The following is a 23,928-nucleotide window of genomic DNA, read 5'->3' as shown; positions in this document are numbered from 1 at the left end:
ACGTATAGTCGAACACGTTTCGGTTGTCCTATCATCCCCACAAACAATTTACCAATTATAGAATCTTTGATTCTCAATCGTCACGAAGGATATTTTTCGCCAAAAAGTTAAAAAATTTCAATCGATACAAGCGCAGGTGATTCGATGTAACGCGGTAAGTCGCACTTGATGCACAGAGACGCGTTGTTATTCTTGGCGAGGATTGACGCGACGCTTCAGTAATTGACATTGCTAGATAGACGTGGTAAATTGCGTTACTTCGAATAAGATAACACGAGGTATTTGTTGATATTACTGGTTTACCGATGGTAACGTGTCCTGATTGCGTTTGTCACTCGACGTTCGGAAAAATAAATATCGCGGGAGATTTAAACGACGCGTGGTTGCGAAATGGCGCTTTACGAGAACATCCTGTACATAGTAATAATTAAACTGTAAATGCAACGTGAAAGGATTTACGAACTGGAATTGGAAATGAAATGAAAAATGAAAAACTCACTGAAATGATAATTACAAGGTAATTTTCTACCCGTTGAAACAAATCATAAATCGTGCTACAAATCATTTATTGAAAACTGCGCAAGTTAATTAAATTCTTTTCTGCCGCGTGCTTCAAACAACAAACATTTCTCTGGCAGCAATAAATTGCCGATTTTCATAAAAGTCTTTCCAAATGGCATAACGCGTGTTATTTATCGATTGGCTACGATACGTTTTTACTTGCCGGGAAAACGTAAGTGCTGCGCGAGTACGAGTAACGATAACTGCTTGAAATAGTAATGCTCCTTTTGAGTTTCGAGCAGCATACGAAGTGTTCATTGATATTAACCTATATATTCGTCGATAACTTCGTGTTTTAATTATATTTGCACTTGATGATCGGTGAAACAAATACCGGGTACTGTTTAAACGAAAGCATTGTTAAATCAATGTCCTGCACGTGAAAGAATTACTTTCGATGAAATAATGCGTGTCATTTATCGATAGTAGTTGAGCGACGACAACGCGTTTTAATTCAGGCCAGGTTGTCGCGCGGAAATAAATATTGCATGAATTTAAACTGTCGCAGATGATAAAATGTTATCATACATACACAAAAAGACCGTCGAACGATGTAATACGAGACAATTATTCGTGTTAATAGTCACTAACAATGACATATTTTAATTGCGTTTTAACAGTGCTGTGTGGCAAAAAAATCAATACGGCATTTGGATTCGAACTTCCGAATGGATTCCTACTGAAATGTAAAAATAAAGGGGGAGAGGGAAGGATGGTTTTAATTAAAATTAATAAGTCGTATGAGTAAAATATTCCAGTTTCACGAGGCATTCGAAAGCTCTGTCAGGTATGAATATTGTTTCAATTTTAACTGGTGAGCTTTCTATGGAACTCCCTAAAAAAAACATCATACGCGTGGAAATCGATGTCCGCTAAAATTAATGCTAAAATACTAGTGGTTAACTGCCCCTCTCTCAGAATGCACGGACAAATCTCTCGAAAAAATACGTAATGAAAGAAGAAAAAGCGTTCGTTCGTATTTTTCGTGAAATATCGCGAAAGCTTAAATAAATGTACCGCTATAAATTCAAATAATTTTTATACAAAAAGATGAGAACAAAAGTACAAATTGACTGGTTGCTTCGTTCTAATATCAGGTAACGATCAGATATTTCAGTTTTATTTAACACGCAGGTTTTGAAGGAACGAACGCTGAAAAAATATCGTCGCTTTACATCGAGAATATACGAATTGAAAGGGAGAGAGAGAGAGAGAGAGAGAGAGAGAGAGAGAGAGTGAGAGAGGTTCTTCTAAAAGCCTCGAATCGAGGTTAACGATACAAGTTAGGTATGTGTATTGGCTACTGGTATCGAATGCATTAGAGAAATGATCGGCTACGTGATTCGCAAATCCATTACCGTAAAATTGTGCAGATTTTGCACGGCCTTAGAGTCGGACGTTGATATAACGATAGGTTTTTTTTGTCTTTTCAAATAGGAAGCTGTAGCGAAACAATGCGGTATGATTTATCATGGACCTTGGTGGCTCCTTTATTGTTGTTATCGTTGTGCACGGGTAATCTGTAGAGAGGAGAATGTGTTGTATGCGGAGGAATTTGCATTCGATGCACTTCGGATACAAAATGAGAGCAGAGAATGCAAATCGAATGTTCCACCGTCGGCATGATTGAGGTTTTTAATTTTACGCTACCGAGCAATTTCAATTTAACTAATGAAAAATAGCCAGGAATTAACCTGGTTGTTAAAACGTATTAAAAGAACAGAAAAGCGACTGAACTTTCTAATGAAACCTAATATATTTCGTTTTCGTTATTAAAAGAGATAAAAAGAGCTAGCAGATGTATCTGGACACTTCGCGTTAATGGTTCGGAACAACGTCACATCACAGATAACACGAATGATAACTAGCCATTGTAGATACAGCTCACGATTTCCACACGACAAGGGAACTTCTAGATTTCTGGTTTGCACTTGGGCGCAGGTTAACAGCGTGTCATGTTTAAACAGCTGTCACACGTTCGACTTTTTGTTGGCTGCCCCGATCAAATAAACGTCCCGATAGTTTCCATATCTAATCGTATTATCGCTGTTTACGCTATGCAAACGTTCGTCCTACGTTCGCTTGCTTTTTCCAGCTGTCCTTTTCCACGAATTCGCGCGATCCAGACATAGTTTGGCGTGAGTCCGATTAAACGTAAGCATGTCGGTGCTAAGCCTTGTACTGACCTGATTGAATTAATTTTTAAACAAAGTTGATTACACAATTATTTGAAATTTTATCTTCACGGGGAGAAAGCTCCTTATCTATTTATCTGATTTGAGAGGTGCAACTTTACTCAAACGAGCAAAGTTAATAACCAAGTTATTCTTCGTTCTTTATTTTAAATAGTTAATTAAAGATAACTTCGTCGAATGAATTCGCAATCAGAGCCATCCAGGAAGAAATGACCTAGATAAATCAATTAAATCAATTAACCGTCACTGTTATAAGAATCAACTCTTCAAGAAGTCTGTTTATTAACCTCAGATCGCAGTTAGCAATCTGTTTATATAAAACGTTATAACAAATTAAAAACACAAAGACAATGGAAGTCGTATAGATTTTTCTATATCTTAGAATGGATAGACTGTGATTTCCAAAGATATGATCAATTTCCCTACCTCGACCAATAACTATATCGCTGAACTGTAATATGAATAACTATAATATCAAATCAATTATAGTTATTCTTCAAGTCGAAATACCAATTTCACCATATCTCCATCAGCTGCCTCATGACCGAAATCATAACTTCCCCATTACTATTACATTGCGCGTTTTATTTCTGACAAAACGCGATGATATTACTGAACGCTAGCGAGTGCACGGTAGTAATAAAAGTAGAAGTATTTGCAGTGGAAACGGCGGTGGTATACGCGTCGTCGTTCGCTATCGTCGCGGGAACTTGAACGATTTACATCCGAAATATCTCACGGCAACTGCTCCCGTTGGCATTATTATTACAGAAGAGACGGGAACGGGTGGTCGCGTTGCACAGTTTGCCGCGACATCTCGCTTTGGTTTCGGGCTCTGGTACGCGATATTTGAAAGCCTGCACACATCGGTGCGGCGTCGCTTTCATTCCGGAAAGCTTGCCTTTGCGAGTACTCGGTTCACAGGAATTCGACGCGTTGGCATCGGTGGAAAGGGGCTTGGTAGTTCACATGAACGACGCGCGAGTCTCATCAGCGAACTGAGACTCACGCCGATGACGACGACGTTGCTCGTGGATAGAAGCCAATTTTGTTGGCCCGTCTTTGTAACAAGTCAAAATGCTCATTGCCTGGGGTCACGTACTACCAGCCCGATGCATCGAAATGAATGCGCGTTTTGTCGCTCAAGGATTCGCTTATCTGGCCTCGAACAAGCTTGTTTCTCGCAACATCTCATAGGCGCAGGATTTGCTACGAGAACGACAGCGAAAGGGAAACCGATTTGTGCTGAATAAAGACAAATTTGTAAATTGTAATTGTTCGAGTGCTGGGGAGCTTGGTAATTGCAGGCGACAGCTTTGAATGGAGAGATTACGAATATGGCTGGGAGGTAATAGTATGTAAAAGATGGTTGAGAACCGCCCTGTTTGCTTCAGTTCTTATGCATTGAAATCCCTGAAGATTTTGGTCTAATTAACTGCTGTCACAGACCTGGAGATATTACATTTCATATTGTCTAAAGGTATTTCAGTTATTAATTGTTGCAGCCGTAGGTGTTAATTAAGACAATTTGGGTTACATTTGAATTTGTTCGCATATTTAAGATTTAAAACAAAGTACTTCAATAGTAACGAATGTTAATTTGATTAGAAGAAATTGTTACGAAAGAACGATATAATATGATAGAAGATGCACGATATGATAAAAATAGTGCTCCCATTGTATGTAGATCGGAAAGAGTACATTGTTATCAGTTTGAAGAACGTTCCTATTCAAGCAAGAGAATTATGCGAAACTTTTTGTTGGTATCTAAATGAAATATTACTATTTGCCTGCGAATAATTTTAATCTGACGCTTTCGTTAACGTTTAAATTTGTATACATACGAGATAATATTTTACTGTAGAAGTAGGGAAAAATTGTTACACGCTGTTGTCTATATAGCTTGCAAATTGTAATGAATTTAAGAAGGTATGACGCTTTTATATTCATGAAAAGAACACAAAGCATGTCTATATCAGTTCACTGGAACTGGAAAAATTAATATTCTGCTGAAGCATTTTAATTCAATTCCAACTCTCCGTTCCCTTTCTTTTAATCTGAAAGATTCCACGAAGTGTTTATCATCGACCGCAATTTAGGATATAACAACAAAAATTAGCACGATTCGAATCGTTACATCTGAAGTTTTCTCAGTGCAGTCGTGCATCTTTAATCCTGTTCATTGATTAAACCCGATAACTAAAGAGCAGACAAGAATGAAATCGCGTCTCGATCGATAGAGAGTCTGTTCCCATTGCGATTTATTTCAAAGCAACTTGAAAAAGAATCGAGTTTCTCGTCAACAGTTACTGAAGTCTCGATACAAACGATTAATCAACGGTAGGCAAAGCAAGGTAGGTGTAAAATCATTTTATTTGATTTAACAATGTTCTCTGTAATTGTTTCTGTCGAAGCAACTCGTTGAAAAGTTGCAATCAGGAAGAACTTTTTAATTTTTCTGGAACAATCTGGAATATAACACAAATTGATAAAAATGTCTACGAATAATTTTAATATTCTGTATTTTTACAAAATGAAATCGTCTGATCTTTAAGTTCTTTCAAGCTTTGTTCTTTAAGGTAACGATTATATTAAGAAATTGTTTAGGTATCTCAAGGTCGTTTCTAAATAATTTCAAGTTCATTACCTAAGTGTTTTCAAGAAAATTTCATGGTCGTTTTTCATTCGTTTCTCATTGTTAAATTACACGCAACGCATTTAGCGGACGCACGCGATAGATTTAAACATCTCTTCGTTTGCACGAACCATTACGAACCACCAAGTGGTATCACAGAAACGTTTCCACAAGAACTTTGATCGTATTCGCCCTGTACAAATCAACGATCACGTTTTCTGCTCCACGGAAGATAACTAATTAACAAAGTATCGTACTGTTGGCCAAGCTGTAATTAATTTACAGGTCGCCGATTAATTTAGTTGGTATAAAACAGAGTATTCCAACGTTTGTCGTTCGAGATTCAAACTTGAATATCATTTGGCAGTGATACCGTCTGCAGTATCGTACTACAAACAGAAATTGTAGAGCGACCGTGGAAAAATAAAGGTGTGTTAAACGTCGAAAGTAACTCTGCACGATCCGTCGTTTCGATTTCATCGGGTTGAGGGCAACTATGTGATAATTGATTAACGCAGTGACGGTTAATAAACAGTACGACGAGTAATAACGTTCGAACCACATCAAAACACCACACTGCGCCCGATATACGCGAAATATCGAAATATCGAAAGTGATAAATTTACCTCGACGAAATTCCCTTTGGTCGAATTTTGATCGTTGCTCATTTCATTTTCCGAATTTTTCATGATCGTGACTGATGCTGCTAGTTTCTATAAAATACAGGGCAATGGAAAATGAAAGTTTTCATTTATTCATCAAAATTACGCATAATACGCGAGGTATCGCAATGATGATACTTATCAGTTATTGATGCGTGGAAAATACCTGCAGTAATTTTTTTTCATTATTTCGATACACTCAGTATTCTCTTTGTGTTCGAATAAGATAATTATGCATTTTTCAAGCGTTGCATTAGCGTACTAAATAACTATACTGTAACATGATATTGTATGAGAATACAATACAACGAAATTCATATATGAATATGAAATAACAGATTTTCATACAATTTGAAATTCTGTATATCTCCATAATTACTCCACAAAGTAAACTAACAAATTAAATTAATATCTTCCGCCTGTTACGAAGGAATAGTTCGAAAGTTGTATTTCCGCAACTAGTATCACAAACGAATTTCTCAAACCCCAGCAGCAACCCCAAGATCATTGTAACCCACGAAACACCTGAAACATAGCTAAATTTACATACACGCGTCGAACCAATTTTGTTTCTCCACGTAACGCACTACCATAATTTACAACATAACACGGGGTGCATTTCATATTCACTATCGCAGTAGTCTCCCTCGCGAAACATGACGCGTATCCACGTTACAATCGATAATTATTAAGACGAAATAATTTAACTAATTTTGTTGGTTGTCTCGCGTGTACCACAAATATTACAAAAAATATTAATATCCTAGCTTTTCGTTCGTTGAAAATCCGACGCAAATGCCAAGCGGATGCAAATGTTTCGGCCGACGGGCGTTATTTTTCACGGTCGTGGAACACGTCCGCGGAAGTTTAATTTCGTGCTCTTTGAAACGGCCTATAGGCGCTTCTGGGTTCGCTCGAAGTAACGCCGCGAGATTAATTGTCTCGTCGTCCCGTTGTTTTTCACCTTTTCCGCATTTTCGTGCCCAAGCGGTGAATATTTCTTTTCCCGCGGTTGTTTTTTTTTTTTTTTTTTTTTACGCTCCCCGACGTCGTCGTTTTGCTTCATTTCGACGATGTAAATATTGAATGAAATTGAGCGTCGGGATTTACGGCGCCTCGTGCACGCGTAACGAGTGTTTATTTTTCTCCGTCATGACCGTTCTTCCCCGCAAATAATACGTTTTTTATTACTTGCTCGTGGCGAATAAGTAAAAAAAGGCTTTAATGAACTGTTGTAGGTACTTGTAACGCGACACTATCAAATAGCGAAACGAAAATGCGTTTATACGTCGCTCATTGTGAAACGGGAGAATCCGCGTTTTGGTCGTGTCAACTTGTCGAAAATTGATAGGCGGTGGATAAAAGACTGCAACGTTATGTGAAACATTATCTGTATTTAATGGTTTTTGTGATTCTCGAGTGGAAAATAAATTTGCGTTTCATTGGCTGCTTTAATAGGTATATCGTAATTTCTCAAGCCCCAAAAGATCTTATAACTAGAAACCTTAGTAAGAAACATTTCTGCTCCCGTCACAGGGTCTATGCTTATACAGACCATTTAATACCCACTTTACCCCAAAAACAATTAATCCTCAACGCACAACCCGAACCCATATCTTTCTGTACATATACCTCATCCACCGCAGCATTCCCTGTACAATACCTCTTTCACCAACCGCAACCCACCGAACCTCATCAAACCAAGATTTCCACAAACTGAATACCATCGGTTACGAGTTTTCCAAGTCATGCTTACCCATAGCTTCCCTCAGACACCGTCAATCAACACCTTGAGACGCGAACTCGGACAAACACCGTAACAAACCCGCTTAATCGAGATAGGGGCGGCAGGCAGAAAAGGGTAGAATCGTGTTATTCAACGGGTTGATTTGCCAGTCGATTGGAAAACACACACAGGCTATCAAAAGTTGGGGCGACATGGTAGTTAGATACAGGGGCCACGTAAGTTGGTAGTCACTTGGTAGCGAACGACGCCTCGGAAGGGTGGCCACAGCAGGAGGAACACGCTCGTCCAATAGCCGTCCGGTAAAGTACAATATCTGGAGGGGCAGGCCAGCCCATTTAGATATCGATTTGCAATCTCGCCGACAATTACACGAGGCGCAGAATATGTTCGTATAGATTAGATCAGATTAAATGAATATTTACGAGGAGGCCCGCGCCGCGGACGACCGACACTAGGTGCGTGTAATCTGCCTTGCAAACACCGTTTGCCGGCGTTCATTGCTACGCGCTTGCACCTTAATCCCCACAGAAATCAAAGTTTTTACCATTTCTCAGGTCGTTTGTTGCGTTCTTCGTATCACTTTATCTGATTCTCAGTATAGAGTAAGAGGTAACTCGTGTAGTTTGAGAATAAGAGTTGGAGTAGAACTTAAAATACCAGAATCCCGAACGTCGAAGTTGACAATGTTGAAAGAGTTAGGAAATTCAACTGTAATTGCTGAACTGCTGTAGCCGAGTCAGTAAATTTTCTCTTGTATAATGCGTAAAATAAGCTTGTACGCAAAAATTTGATGAATGATTTCGATCCCACTTTTCGAACTGACGTACAAGACTTAGTTTCATAAAGATTTCTGAATCAATGGAAGAATAAAAGAATCTCTCATAAATCAACCATGAAACTTTGCATTCGAGAGAACGTATGGCTTATGAATAACCTGGAGCTCAATGAGTTACTCTTGTATAAATTAATAAACATTAGGTTTCGCTATATATAAATGATACTGGATTTTGAGTGATTCATAAGGTAGCATCTGTTCTTAACTTAGCGTCAAACATCAATCCCAAATGAAACAGAGTCCAATGTACTCGTTCGATTCGGGAATTTGGGGAAATAGAACTTCTCTGCCGCGTTTTTGGGTGTTCCTGCCTCGTTTCTTGTCACTTTTATTATTTGTGGTTCTGTTTTCTGTCTCCTTCGTTTTTCCTCTTTTTGTGAAGGGGGTTCTTTTGGTTTGATCGAGTTGGTCGAGAACGAAGGCAAAGGACGGAGTGAGAGGGATTTTAGTTGTAAATTGGAAACACGATACACGGTCGGAGAAACAAAAGGAACAAGGGGATCGAATTGGAAATGGTATTTAGTCACGACGTTCCAACAAGCGTGTCCTAACAATGTCCCTTTTTCGACGATGGTACCTTTGTTCGTTTATGCATGTAGGGGGTGTCTCGAAACGAGCGTTACGCTAATAAAGTGGTAGAGAAACAATTCAATATTTTTCTTCGTTATTTCTAGCCGAGGCGTTTCGTTATCTTGCATGAACCTGTTGCTTCGTTACTTCGAGTTTACATAATCTTATATATCTTTGAACGATTTCACATTACGAAAGGCAAAAGGTAAATTTATTTCTGTATTCTTTGATTAATTCTATGTAATGTTACATCTTTAAAACTGACTTTACATTTTATCTCAAAATAATTGCAAATAAGTAAAAATCCAGATTCTATTAAGATGACAGTTATTAACAAACAATAATAAAAAAGAACGAGATATATTTTCATCACTGCACCAATTATACATCTACAAACGTTTCCTTTGTCTCGAAGTTTTAACCACTGTATGTTTGCTCACAATGACCGTTTACATCCGAGCTTTATCGTATTTATTCATTCTTTTCATCATTCCAAGATTCATCTTCGATTACTATGGACACGCTTCAACGAAGGAAAATTACGATAAATAATGGAAACTTATCCAAAGAAGCGATACGTACGTATCCATAGTTCGTACTATCATACAAAGCCATCTCCACGCTTTATTACGAATCAAGCATTATACGTAATATTCTATATATGTCGCTACAGCGGTGTTAATGGAGAACGAATGGTAAATTCCTAGTTATATATATAATATATAAATTAAGATTTTTCAGTGACTCGCAGTGACATATGTAATTGATAAATACAGTGGCTACAGAAAGTACTTACACATACTCTTCTAATTCAATAAAGCGTCTCTTTGTTAGGCGTTCTTAATGAAATAGAAGAACAAATCGATAGATCTTTTCTCGTCTTTCAAAGTAGACACCCTGTATAGAGGATAACGGCGAACGTTTTCGATCATTTTGTATCGTGGACAGTGCGTGTTGGTCCCGGATTGTGCGTGCGTTGTACACTCTGGCCGTTGTAATGGATTTTAACTCCTACTCGAGCGTACAGTTTGCGCATGTACCAAACTAATCTGCAATAAATTTTCGAGGCCGCGTCGTTACATCGTTTACGATCGGGGAGATTTTACCGAAGAACTTTTGATTGCCATAAAATATGCTTCGCTGCGTTCCCTTCCTGTTCCTTCGTCCTCAACCTTTCCACTTTGTTTCACGAAGCCTGGCTGAGCCTCCAATCGACGAACGATATTGAGTTAACGGCGTGACGTCACGGCGAGAGGAGAATCGAGCTTTTCTATTTTATCCTCTAAATGATGCCTCGATAAACTCTTTTATTGAGTAACCAGGATCGGAAAGGAGAAAAGCAGAAAGAGGAAGGATATAGATTTCTTGTAATACCGTGTACCCAGGATATTGTACCTACAGCCTCATCTTTATTTTCTTGCTATTCCCTACGGGATATGGCTGGATAACAAGTCGATAATTAGATAGAGCAACGAAGGCTTGTAATAATCTTGGAACAGCCGTTAATACTGGTAACCTCTGATACCAGCCTCGGTGATAGGATCAATGGAAGTATAGTGAGAAAGTATAGCTTCATCTTTATTTAATCTTTAGCATGAATCGACTCTTCACAAAACGATTGGCTATTGTTATGTTTTTCTTTTCGTAAGACGTTAAGCGAATAGGAGTGAGATAAAGTTAAGCCTTTCACCACGAACCATCGTAATTAACATTTAAATCAAAATATCACAATTTTCTTTCTTGTATCTTGAATAGAGAATTATCGGATATTTCGTCATTGATAAATGGCAACTTCCTGGCTTGTTCTTGTCACGTTTCACAAAGCAACGAGCATCGATCGTGCCACCAATGTCAATAACGTATATTACATGGCACAGTATAATACACTAATATAGCTGATATATAGAATAGAGCTCTGCGCTTTCCGTATATACAGTACGAAAGGGTTAAACGCAACCCTGGGAATATCGCGAGGATATGATAGGCAGCAAAACGGTGCGGGGAATACCTACACCTATCGTAAATTCCGTTGCCGAATTATTAAAGACTCTCTGACAGAACGAGAAGCTTCAGAACGACAATTCGTAGTAGGAAGGAAAATTTTGATGGAACTGCTATGTTAACTACAGCGCGGTAAGATGATCTACGGCAGAATCAGATACTTAACGAAAAATGAATCTGTAGTTCCAAGTGTATTCGCAACCAGGAAACAAGAGGCTCGTGCCACGATTAAAATTTACTTTCCAGCAGGTTCGTAGCACCTTGACCACGATTAGTTGCGTGACTAGCCTAGTTGATATCTAATGTCAATCCAGCGTGTTGTTTGGAATATATCGTACATGGCGACCGTGCCGATTCGCAACATGCTTGTAAATGGCGCGAACAAGTGCAACACGAAAGAAGAGGAAGAGAAATAACCGAGAGAAAGTGTGATACAGTTGAAAAAGGGATGAAGAGAGTTCATACCTTTCGCAGGCGCACCTGTGTACCGCACGGGAACGTGATTTGTACACGGACCAAAAGGGGAAATCGATCGAAGCAAAGCTGGTAGCAGGCCGGGAGCGTTTTCAAGGATTTCCTCGATTGGTATTCCAACGATTTTTATCCACTCGTGCTAACCGATCTGATCCATTCGTGCGGGTAGCCGCCGCAAATTAGCATTTTACGAGCCACCGTCGGCACACCAGACCCTGTGGGGACAATGGAGGGCCGCGTTAAATTCGCTGGAAAGAAGGGCGGAGAGCAGAGAATCCATTATCTGGATTGAGGAAAGCCTGATACTGTCGGCTGTTTTATGCAAAACAAGACGTAAAATGCCGGATGCAAATGTCAGGATTCGGATTCCATCTGAAAACGTGGCCGAACGTAGAGACCCAGACGAAGGAGGAAGGAACGATGGGTTAACTTTCCCATCCTATCAAACAGTGTTTTTATCGTGTCCCATGTGAAATTAAATGGATCATCGTAGCCCATTTTCTTCTTTTTCGTCTTTTTCCCTTGTCTCCTTCTCTCTTCCTTCTTCTCTTCTGATCGGTTTCCTGGGTTTATTTTCATTCCATTCGCTTTTCTCTCTCTCCCTCTTCTTTCCTTCACGTTTGATTCGCTCGTTTTTAATGTGGAAAAAATTAGCCATTCGGTAAGTGGTGTAATTAAATTTTCTTAGTCGAGTTGAATTTTCAATTGTATTTCGGTGATTGAACGCGTCCAACAAAATTATCGGTTCATTTTGTATCCAGTAACTGCCTGCGTTTGACGGAATCCATTACCTCGCAAGATCGGTTCAAGAATTTGCAAGCGCGAACGATGTTACCGCGAGGAAACTGCCGCGCTACTTGTTTGGGAACGAGCTATTTAATAAACGTAGCTAAGATTTGTCGAGTGAATCGACTTAGGAATAAAAATTCGATCGTAAAGTCTCTTTAACTAGCAACATTAAATTAGAGTAAAAATCAGGTATTCATCTTGCAATTTAATATTCAACTGACTTAAAGAACCTCTCAAGTAATTGTACTGTTAAAAATATCAATGCATCAAACTTTTCTCAAATTCCTTCTTAACGCCATCTACACTGAACTTGATCGTACGGAGTTCAATCGTGTAATTCTCTAAATAATATTTAAACTCGCAATCAAACCGGTTCATCACAAAAAAAAAAAAAAAAAGAAACAAAAAATGTTTCGCATCGAAATCATTCTTCAGACTCTTATTTAATAACGTACAATCCAGGTTGGCATTCGACGAGGTAATATCGGATTGTTGCTTCGGCGAGCGTAAACACGAGCAAATATAAGAAGGATCGGTGGTCGGGTCAGAGACTGCGGTGTATTTCCACGTGAAATTCATTTTGCTGAAGGCGTTTTGAAAGGCTTTTTTCCATCAACATTCTTCTTATATCATTCTCTTTTAATTCTCTTCGAACTACATATATCTATGCTCCCTGTTTCGTATACTCACGCACATCTACCTAGGATGCGCCGATAAAATTCGAAGTTGTTCGAGCGTTGCATAGATTCGTCGTGAAATAGTCTATTGCACGAAAGCAGAGGTCGGTGCGTTGCAAGTGAGAAACGAATTGTTCGTTGAATGGTTCGTTCGATCTCTGCACCCCGACGTTCCGGTCACGGAGTTCGATGAAAATTTCACATATTCGAAAGTTCTGAGTTCCCGATACTTTGTTGCTGCCTCGCATTGTGGCTGTATTTCCGTGCTGACGAATTTATGCCGCGTGTATCAAGAACTGATACAAGACATGGTTTTTTTGCGAAGAAGTCTCCATCGAACTGGAAATTTTGTCCGTTTGCACCGCCCCAGGACAATTATTTTTTCGACCAACATATATGTCCAAGGATCTTTTGAATTTTGTTGCGTGTTTTCTCTGCGATGTAAATTTGATTCTATGTGAAGTACTTTATGATGGGATATTATTTTTCCATGTTTTTTATTTAAAATCCTCACATGTTAATGTAATTATTTAGCATCTTGTTAACCTTTATATTGATAAAATTTTTTAATTTGTGAATTAATAGGATTGATAGAATTTCTTTTCCTTTTTTTCTTTCTTTTTTTTAAGTCAAAATGTCTTTGGCGCGGCCTTGAATTTAAATGACCTCGAAATAATTGGGTTAAATTCTAATTAGAGTGAAAACATTGTAGAATGGCAGAACGTTGTTCTGTTGTGCATTTGTAAACTGTTTTTATTTCTTTACAATATGCTCCCACCTTTATACTCATACATGTCGTAAGCTTTTAGACAGCATAAAAATCGCTGTGTTCAGCATAAAAATCTGGGGTCAAGGATGGAAGATACACATAGAATCTGGCAAAATAGAAAATCCTTTTTAGATTACTCGCCCTTTCATAAAAAAGAATTTTAATGCAAAGGTCATGGGAATATAGCTAAGAGATTTAGCTGAAAGCGACTCTCCTCGACATATTGTTCGTGTAATTTGTTTTATTTTTTGCACCCACGAACTAAGCAATAACAAACAGCACTGTTTTTGTTTCGTTCCACTTATTCCAAATTTATAGAAAATTGTCTCAACTACTTTTTAGCCTTGACCAACGTTTCTTATACGTATGTAATGTCTATCTTTCTTCAAAGAAGACACGCAACATTAAACGATATCTCAAATGGAAGGGCACAGAAGAGCTCTAAACACGCTTCGAAATAATTAAAGCCACATAGTTTCTCTTTGTCATCTACATATTGCAATCAAACATTAACAGACGTCAGTTAGAACGTAACACGGTATAATTAATTTTTCTTGCGTTATAATTTATCCTCTTTTCCAGTGTCAGAAATAAACGTAGCAAAAACATCTTGGCAAAAGAAGGAGGCGGCAGTGGCGACACGATGGCAGCAAGGGAATGGGTAGAAATATTTGAATGAGCATCCGTGAATAAAATCTTAAATAATGTTTTCGCCCTCTTAAAACAACGGTTGATTTATCTTCGAGAAACATTTCCTTCGAGGACAAGTTTATTTCGATTTTTTAAAAACACTGCGACGAACGTTAATTATTAAAAACGTGAAATCACGGTTAATGGCGATTACGTGTTTAAATGTGAAATGCGTTTGACGCGGCGATTAATTCAACGTGCCACACTGGATTGTTAAGTCGACAATGTTTTGTCCCAAGGCGGAATAAATTACCCACGCCTGCATGAGACGTTCGCTGAACGGGATCTCTGATCGACCGAGGCTAATATTTTCTCTTGTTTGTTTCGTTGAATAAGGTAATCTTCAAATGCTTACAAATCAGATGATTAAATGAAGGTTCAACGATGTCCAAGTTCAGAATTTAATTATACAGTTAAAGGGATCGTGACTGGTTTGGTAGCTACGTACGAAGTTTGTTTGTAAATGAAGACCGTGAAAGAAATATGAGAAACAGAGCTCTCATTAAATTAACGTTTAATTAAATAAAGTTTAAATTTAAGCCTGTATTATAGGTTGATCCAATAGGTAGAGTCCAATTTTCCATCTATTATGAACTTATACTAATCGTTTATATCGTTCCTCTTGGTATGTAGTATATGTTAATGGGCACGCTACGGTAACAATGGCCAGCAACCATGGATTAGCGAATAAACTGATGATAGTAACGATTAAGGAGCAAATTGTTCATTACAGTGCAGCTGTGTGCGACAGTTATATTTAGAACATCTGGAAATATTATTTGCGAACTCTTGTCTCCATTCTCTTTGTCAAATGTCTCGCGTTCATTTCATTAAGATATTGAAAATTCTACGGTAGCGCATTATCTGAAATGAATTGAAATTAGAAGTTGTCGACGGTTCAACAATTGTTCGTTATTTCGAAATTACTCAATGTTTAATATCCTACATTTGCGATAAATTGTGAAATATTCTATATTTACCGAAATATTGAACTATGCGCGCTTGTAGTTTCTATATACATTTTCAGATTCGTTCCGAATTTCGTCGATATAATTATATTCATGAAAATTTCAATTTATAAATAAAATGTATAATTTATTCAATACGCTTCCATGAGCCGCTGTATATAAAATTATAGAACGACAGAAATAGCGTTCGTATAAACTAATTTTCTTCACAAATAAAGCTTCTTTACAAATATCTATCATCGGAATATTATCGGAAAAACAATGGATTTCGCTTAACGAAATCGAAAGGCGATGAAATTTATGAGAGAAAAGGTCGATCCCTACGGATACCGATTATCCGGAATAAAACTTCAATAAGGAAGGTGGTGTAGCTATTCGACGAGTTAAATGTGCCATAAGTAATGCATCTCCGATCGAACGTGTGCACCGGAAAAAGATTACCTTCACTTTCCTCATCCGCTGAATTTTATTCGTCGATACTAAATACGTGTGTATAGTTTTAGAACAATTCGTCGATACTGTGGACAGATATGTTGCTATATACTAGAACGTTGGTAGACGAGGTGATCTATTTCTGTTCATTTATTGGGATATAAAAGCGACAACGTAAGGGGAACGGAAGTGATTCGTTTGAAGGGAAAGTAATATCTCATCTAATTTCGGTCTCCGTTATTTGCAGGATTGATCGAATCACGTAAAAAACTGCTTCTTACATTTTCTCCTTTAATCGAGTCCAGTGATTAGAGTTTCAACCCGACTTTACTTATAGCACACGTCGATAATGGAATTGTCAAAATGAAGCGTCTTCACAGAATGAGGATAATTTAGTATATCAGATTGCAATTTATAACACGGTACTTCGTTGCTTCCCGGTATGCTTCGTACGTCTCTGTCTAGGATTACAAAGGGTTATTTCGATTATCATCCGCTTTCAATTTTCGAGGATTTCGTTTCTACGTAATCGCTTATTTTTTTACAATTATTACAATTGTATTCTAAATTGCTTGTAATTTAATTTAAATTACATTCTTAAGGAAATTAAGCGATCTTTCACTTTCTTTTTTTCAATTAGATATCTAAAGAAACAGCAACACATGAAAAAATTCTACGTCTACAAAGGTCAAATGCATCAGCAGAAAATTATATAAAAATACAGAAATATTATGAAACGTATGACTGTAGTAGTAGCATTCACTCGATGTCGGTGATCCAAAGGTTCGTAAGATGAAGTCAGTATTTTTGTAACAAACAAAATCCTCTATCTCCCTATACAAAGAACTTGAAGAAATCCGTTCGAAGAAAGCAACCAAGCCGATCCAGTTCACACCTCACTCGTTTGTTCACTTTAGAACACGTTTAGTGTCTCGTCAGCCATTACCCAAGGAAACAGACGGACTGGAGCACGCGACGATCTCGAGGAGGAGTCTTATCTCAGCCGTCGTGAACGCGACACGTGTGAGAGAGAGTTTTACGCTCGAACGTTACACCTGATGGATCTCATTTACCGCGCGTATCTACACTCGCGAGTGGAACTGTCAAGGATCGCATCGATTCACCTCTGAAACGCAATCTTGCTGGAACGGTTCCCGGTCGTTAGTACTTTTTCCAGGATTTAAAGCGTTCTTCGTTCGAGCTTTATTGAAATTGCGGCATCGATCCTTCAGCCAGCGCGTTCATTTGTTACAACTAAGACGCGCCGCGAAGAAAGCCAAAATACTCCCTTCGTTTTCATCGATTCGATAAACAATTCTTTCTTTTTATTTCGTGTTTCAGTGAGCTTCAACGGAGTCCCTTTAAATACGACGATGGTCGTGAAACGTTTTCCGGGAGATCACCACGGTTACTTTCAGTTTATTTTTTTGTTTGTAAATTATTTTCAGAAGATTTTTAGCACCGACCTTTTAATGATAATTTCTACGGGTTAAAGTAAGTCGGAAGTTAAAAGCGATAAAATTGTTATTGCATAAAATCGAAGGCTTCGTTTTGGGAAAAATTCGCTTGAAAATCAATGGTCGCATTCCTCACTGACAATGCAACATCATTTGGCCGCAACTTTTTATACTTTGAGCGTATAATGCTAAGACATTCTAGCCTGCCTATTTCTAAATATTTCACCATCCATATCCTTACTTTACTCCATATTCTTTTTAGACGTTCACGATTTTACATTTTCGATTGTCGGTATTTATTTATTTTCATTATTAACAGATGTCAAAGTGATTTATTATACGGAACAAAATTGGCCGTGTCAGAGATGCCTCCTTAAAACGGCGCATTTAGCATGATGGGACGAGCAACGACCTGTCAGCCGACGATATACGACCGCCATTGAATTTTGCTTGTGCAATAACGCAAAGTCGCGGGAATATTTCTCGTTCTACTTGACGCGTGATAGAATCGGGTGAAATGAAAAATTGTGTGGCTGCGCGACCTGCGCGATGTAACGCATCAGTGTTTACGCATCAACCCCTTCCGTTCGTTTTCGAGTTGAGCATCGGAGGGCTGAAAAGCAGCCGATTCACCACGACTGACACGATGGAAAGTTAATTGCGCGTGAAACGAACGGAATGGGTTGTGACAGGTTACTGGCCTCGATATATTCGCAATATACCTATATATCCATAGTATAAGGAACGTCGCGAGTATTTTCATACAGAGCAAATGAGATTGCGTGGATAAAGCAGTTTAAAAAGAGGAAAAAGAGATAGGGTGCGTCGTTTGTTACGCGGTAGCTACTTTATCAATTCAGTTATTTAGGAGGCTTAGGGAATTTCTTTTAAAGAGGGAGGTTACGACTCTGGGGGAATGTTGTTTGAATAAAATTGGGCTTAAGTTGTAGGGGTGGATAAGTATAAAAGTATATTGAAATATTTATTGCCTGTTACCGTGCCAATTTGTTTGTGAAAGCTTCTTTGAATATTGAACGTTTGCAGTTGTTGAATTTTACTTTTCAAGTTGTTAGATTTTAGGAAGCAGAGGATTTCTGTCCGAAACTTTTAGACGTCTGGTCTTTTTGTTTCCACGATTTTCATACAAATATTTTTTAGCGCGTAACGAACATATTAATTAATTTGTAATTTCTTCGTCTATAGAAATTAAAAATTGAAGATATAAAATCTGAGTATAAATAGGGAGTGAGAAACTTTCTATTTGTTATTCTACATAACAAATACTCTCTACTATAACGTACATTTCAACGTGTGAAGTCAATTAATCATTCAGAAATTCTCAATCTACGCACCTCTTCCTTCCCAAAATATTGACAAACAGAAGTATTACAAATTATTACAATTGTTACAAACAAAATTAGATTTAACAAAATCAAACCAAGTTATATGAATGCCATAAATTCCCGTCTACTCGAAATCCATCGTGACAAGATTTTACATCCACGATATCATTCTTCTTCCTCCTTGCTTCAATCCTCCTTGAAAACGTAAAAGTGGGCGTCGATTATTCGAAGGGTGACACGTTTTAATAGCATGGTTTCGCGTTGGAAAATAAGGTTAAAGTAGAAGCGGGATGACGAAAGACAAAGTTTGTTGGCGAATAGTCGGAGGAACGATCTTTCGTGGCGACTTTTAGCAAGGTCTGTGTGCGAATCCGCGCAGAGCTCTCGTAAAAGCACTCGTCGGCGAAACAAACGCGCGAGCACAGCCTGCCGTGACTTCTGTTGCGAATTGCTCGCGTTTTGTAACGCTAATATGAAAACTTGGCCGCGGAATAATTCCTGCGGCCAACCCCACGCGATATTAGTTTATTTCCTCCTGTAACAGGGTGTTTCTAGCCAACATTTTTTAGTACGCAATGTATCATCTTTACAGCAACAATTTTTCCTTGTAAGAACAAATTATAATAAGGTAGAATTTTTTGAGCCATAGGAGCTTCAATAACTTAAACTTCAATTTAGAATCTTTGCATAGAATAACCAAATTTTGTATATTAGGAGACACCATTAATCTATAGTATAATAACAGAGATTCAGAGAATATATCGCGTATTTTCTTTAGATACAGCAAGAGAAAGAAAGAAGGACGAGAAAATTATTTCAATAATAAATTATGTGAATAACTTTATCATAAATAAGCACGAGATAAATATCCCACTTTATCCCACGCTAAGTAAAATAACTTTTATCGATACACTACACTTAAAATACGTCGGAAATTTAAAGGTTTTTTGCGATTAAACATTTCAAAAGCAAAAGTTCCTTTTTCACTTTTTCACGTGCCTTTGTCCCTTTCGCTAGTATACTATCAGCAGCCTTCATTTAATTACTTTCATCTTGTATCACGGCGCTCGCTACTCTCCATGTTCTGACCGCGGCCGAAATCCGCAGCCCTTCTCTCGTTTGCTTCTTTTCTCTGTGCTTATACGGAAATTCAGTTATGCTCTGATACCAGCCTCTACTTGTCGATACTCGTTCCGCCCCGTAAATTCCGCTCGACGATGAGGAAGCTCGCGCTGCCTCGGAAATCGAAACTTTTTATCACGAAACCTCGCCGAACTTGTTCGTCCCGCGCCAGTCCACCGTTGCAACTTCCGGCGTGGCTTCTCGAAATCGCTGACCAAGTTGCGAGAAGAATTAGTGGATAAGGAATAATCGCATAAATATCCGTAACCCATTTGCGACACTGGTTTCTTTTGGAATGCTATTTTGTTGCGAGATGATATTGCACGAGAATGGAAGTTGAGGATATGTTGTTCTGTTTATGGTATGCGCAAAATTATTTGAAAGTTTGGTAGTACAAATAGTTCCACGTTAATTAGTGAGTATTTGAACGCGTACCACAGGAAAGTTTTATGTCCTGTAGTTAGAATGTTAGAATTTAATTATAGAATTCATTTTAACAAAGTTAACAGTTATTTAATGAAACTATTTTGTAATCTTTGGATTGTAGGACACAAAGATTTTGGAAATATATTATTCTGAATCCTACGATATTCGAATTAGAATCTCCTTATATATTATTATAATATTATATAATATATAATATAATACAATATAATATACAATTTTATATATATAGTCAATTGTCCATAAAAAGCATCCTTTTTCATTCATCTCGCCCCAAGTTCTATCACACCATATACGATATTACTACAATACATTATTGTTTCCTAACTCGCCTCCCATATTCCATCGAATCCATCACCCTGGAAAATCATGTTACGCTTACGAAGACGTTGTTATAGCTCATCGAAGGCATTAAGACGTAATAATAAATGGATCTCTCCTATAAACCACAGCGATTAGGGTGAGTTAACGAGAGTTAGCTCACGCGGCTTCTATTGCCCTACGAATTACGATGGGACAGTAGTTATATCTACTTTTTATTACTGGCACACTCTCAGTCTATTTACCCGTGACATACAACGTTTGCTGTAAAAACAGTAGAAAAAGAAAAAAAAAGAACGGGTGTAAGTATAAAGACACGGAGAAACTTCTTATAGTGGCTGGTAATGTCTTCCCATTAACGTATCCTTTGGAACGATCGTGGAATCTTGGAGAAAGAGGGACTGAAATGACATCGCGGCGAAACTTCCGCGAAAGTTGTCGCGCAAGAAGACTTGGATGGTGTGCTAAAGCGGTCCGGTTGTTTCTATGCTAATGTTATGGAACCGTGGAAACGATTCTTCGGTGAATCTAAATGAAATCACCGATCATCGTCTTACTGCCACTGGAACAAGTACGACACTCGAGTTTTGTTTCAGTGCTTGATAACTCGTTCAATTATGGTGCTTGTACGCTGTTGCGGAATAATCAGGGTTTATGCTATTTCTTTTCTCATTTCATTTAAGAGTAACACTCAGTTCAAAAACGTTAATTGTTTAAGAGATGCGAAGAACTGTGTTCAGACATTATGACTATCAGCGAGAAGAATAATGGTCATAGAACAAGATGAAGTTTCAGTTTCGTTAGAAAATAGCTCTATGTTTTAATTTTAGAGAGAATAATACTCGTAAGAAAATCATCGTTAAAAGTTTTCACCCAACTGATAGTTTTAAAAACACAATTGTAAGGACGCGCGACAAAATAATTTCTATAAAGTTTAATAATCAAAAGCAAAGCGACATGGCCATATATCAAGGCACTGCTTAGTATCTCCACTTCACTGTATCGTCGTTTATCTCCACTTGGTTTCCAAGTCTGAATGAAAGCAGTGTTGTCATTGAATTTCGAATCGAAGCAATTGAATAAATCTAGGTTATCCCTAGGTTCTAACAAAGCTACCTTTGTCCGACGATTCTACTTTGCTCACAACGACCACTCTGTGCGGTTCGTCGTTCCCGGTAAATCCATCACGAGCGAGTTGCACAATCACGTCATGTCGTAACTCCTAAGTATGCCGCATTTACGGCAACGCTTTTCCTTATTCACGAATATTCACGAATTAGATTAGCATTCAGTGGTGGTAAACGTGATAGCGTCGCCGAACGTCGGTACGTACCCGAGATAACTTCGAAACTCGTGCCGGAATTTCGTGATATCGTCAAAGATTACGCGACTACTTGCATCTGGTTACACAAACGCTCACGTTCGTTGCAAATTTAAAAAAAAAAAAAAAAAAAAGAAAAATGTGAAAAAAGAGAAGAAGAAAAAACCTGGGTAAAAAGAAGATAAAGGAAGGTCGACTTTTTTTGTCGAAGTTACGATAACCGAGGTCGTTTTCCCTTTCTACGGATTGCGTTTCAGATATTAGCCCGGCTTTGTTCGCTGGGCTACGAGACGAGAAGTTTGGAAAACAAAAATTGAAGCACTTTCGTTGGCCCGTTGAAATTCGAGCGGAAAAAATTAAAAGTGAAAGAGGGAAAAGCGAACTAGGAAAAGTTTCCGTTTCTGTGAAATTGTTTCTTTCGTTCGTTTCCACCGCTTCGGGGAAGCGAATCGCGGCATGGAAAATAAGTTAATTCCAGAGGAAGAAAAATTAGGATTTAATTTTCAATTTGAAAACAATATTACAAATCTGTAACCGGGAAACTTTCCTCAAACTTCCAGGATCCGGCCCGTTCTTTATCTACTAAGAGAACACCGCTTAAACGGGTTCTCTTTTTGCCTCTGTCCGCGGTTATATGCGAGTTCTTACGCTTTAACGGGTTTACCAGCGGAGACGCTATTTCTTTCTTCGTTCCCGACTTTGCATTAATCAATGTTCAAGTTTTGGTTGATGAGTTTTGACTGAGCTTCGGATTTCTTTTTACCAATGTCGCAGGAAGACGGTTCCTGGAAGTTCTTCATAATTTAAACACATTATAAATAATTTAAAACGTACCATGGTATAAGATAATTAAGTTTGTCACTCAGCTTATTCCTGGAAAGTTTTCCAGCGTCGTCCATGTATATTTTAAACATCCCACTTCTACGCAATATACTCTCGTAAAATTAAGTAATTAGTGAATTATATTACATTTATTTCAATCTCTCAAGATTCAAACTCATCTCTTACTATTTTTTATACCAAGAGACATTTTTAAGCTAGTAACCGAATAAATAATCATAAAAAATCAAGCAATCTTTAATATTATCACAATAATTTCATATTATATACATTAATATTTGTAATATTTATTATATTTATATACATCAAAAAACCCACGCAAGAAATCTTCTTCTTGAATAATGGCCAAAAGAATCGTCTCGTTTGTAAATCCCACTCTCCCCCAAAAAAGCAAGATAAAGGAAGGAAGGAAACACCCTTTACCAGGATTAGAAGTAACCACCCTAGCAAGGGTACTTTAAAGCAGCCATAGGCAACCTCTTCTTACCGCTAAGCTAAAACTGCAAGCGAGTTCGTTACAAGGTATTCATCGATGAAACTTCCTTGACACGTTCTTATCAAGCACGTCGATTCTTCGACGTGAATTAATTCCAGCGTGTAATCATTCGCGTCTTACGCCTTTACAGCGGTCGTTACGTTTAATTTCTGAGGGCATCGTGACCCGGTTTCGCGTTTCCTCCCTCTGCTCGTTATTACACCAGGAGAACGGTTGATCCACTCGACAGTTGGAGCAGCCACAGCTGCAACCTAGCCAACCGAGGCCCCGTATCTCTCTTTCTCCAGCAATGCTGGCTGCAACTGCTGTGCTACTGCTTCTCTACCGCTGTAGAATTCAAACCAGCCTCGTTCATGAGAATTGTATGTATCCATGGAGCACCTGACGCCGGCGATCGCCTTCAAATTTGCACACTCGTTCATCTTTTATTCTATTTCGCCCCTCTATCATGCCTTCACACTCCCGTTCTATCGACGTTTCTTATTTCGTCTCAGCCATGTCGATCTCTTTCCTTTAACCCCGAGTCCACATCAAGCCAGCTAGCTACCACCTGACCTTTCTTCCTCGAATAATTCTAAA

At 38.3% G+C, this 23,928-nt stretch overlaps 1 protein-coding gene across 3 annotated transcripts in view; it reads left to right on the top strand.

Moving 5' to 3' along the window:
• LOC132914981 (uncharacterized) overlaps positions 1-23,928 on the top strand; it is a 292,404-nt gene that overhangs the window by 13,027 nt on the left and 255,449 nt on the right. Inside the window, exon 2 of one of the 3 annotated variants that reach the window (XM_060974585.1) lies at positions 14,498-14,682. The exons of the other annotated variants lie outside the window; for them this stretch is intronic. The gene's annotated coding sequence lies outside the window, so the exon portion shown is untranslated. The remainder of the gene's footprint in view (positions 1-14,497; positions 14,683-23,928) is intronic. 3 annotated transcript variants of the gene reach the window in all.

The sequence above is a fragment of the Bombus pascuorum genome, chromosome 1 (genome assembly GCF_905332965.1).
Source record: "Bombus pascuorum chromosome 1, iyBomPasc1.1, whole genome shotgun sequence".
In the NCBI taxonomy this organism is placed as follows: domain Eukaryota; kingdom Metazoa; phylum Arthropoda; class Insecta; order Hymenoptera; family Apidae; genus Bombus; species Bombus pascuorum.
Note: the sequence above shows the minus strand (reverse complement) of the source record. Positions and strands in the feature narration are given on the sequence as shown.